Raw genomic sequence first — 1,072 nt, 5'->3', positions numbered from 1 at the left:
GCCTAAGGGTTGTGAGAAATAGTGAGTTACTTCCTCTCCTACCACTAAAGTACGATGGCTGGAAGAAAGTCCAGGGTTGAAAAGAAGGACCAAGACACAGGCACCCATGTCCAGCAACAGGCTAGTTTCTTTTCCTCTGTAGTCATAATTACTTGGGGCTCCTCCATGGAGATGACAGTCTGGCCACAGGGAGAAGGCAGAGAGTGCCTGGGGCCCTTCATTCTTGCTGGGCCAGCTGGTAAGATGGGTCTGATTCCTGGGACCGCCATCTCAGGGGGCAGTCCCACTGCGGTGGCCATCTTTGCCATCAGGGTATGACTCAGGGAGCCTCTTGTCATGACGGTTTTTATCAGAGTCCCCTGTAAAATGGCCTGGCTTTCCACAGTGGTAGCAGATGAATTTAGTTAACTGTGCTCTCCTTGGAGCCCTGAGAATCAGACTTGGAGTCAGTTCTTTTTAAGACCACAACCAAAGCAGCCACTTTTTCTTGATCTTATTTTGTTATCTCCTTGGCTTCTTTCTAATCTTTATTAGAATATACTGAGGAGGTAATTCTCACTAAAGTATCAAGTAAGCTAGCAGGGGCAAAAAATATCTTTGTAGCTTTTTTCTAATATCTGAAGCTGACTGGATAATAAACTTGTCTTTAAGAATAATTTGTCCTTCTAATGAATCAGGAGTCAGGGGTGTATGCTTTTATCAATGCTTCTGGTAAACGATCTAAGAAAGCCAAGGGTTTCTCATCTTTCTCCTGATGAATAGTTGATAGTTTAAAGTAATGGAAGGGCTTAGATCTTGTCCCTCTTAGACCTTTAAGAATATAGATCTGAAGATGTTTTTATTTCAGTCTCTGGTCTGGTTGGTAGGCCAGTAGGGATCTTGTGTAGTGACTGTTTGGACTCCATTAGGAACTGGCTTTTTGCTTGACTGTCTGTCTTCTGTCTTTAAAAAAAAATTAACGAGGTCTGCGATCACCCGGCGGTGTGCGCGCGAGCTCCCGGCCTGCACGGGAGCCCCCGGCCTGCGCGACAACAGACCAGGAAGGACCCAAAGACCCCAGAGGGGAGAGGGG

Source organism: Fukomys damarensis, unplaced genomic scaffold (genome assembly GCF_012274545.1).
Source record: "Fukomys damarensis isolate Sample0158 unplaced genomic scaffold, DMR_v1.0_HiC HiC_scaffold_7, whole genome shotgun sequence".
NCBI lineage: Eukaryota > Metazoa > Chordata > Mammalia > Rodentia > Bathyergidae > Fukomys > Fukomys damarensis.
Note: the sequence above shows the minus strand (reverse complement) of the source record.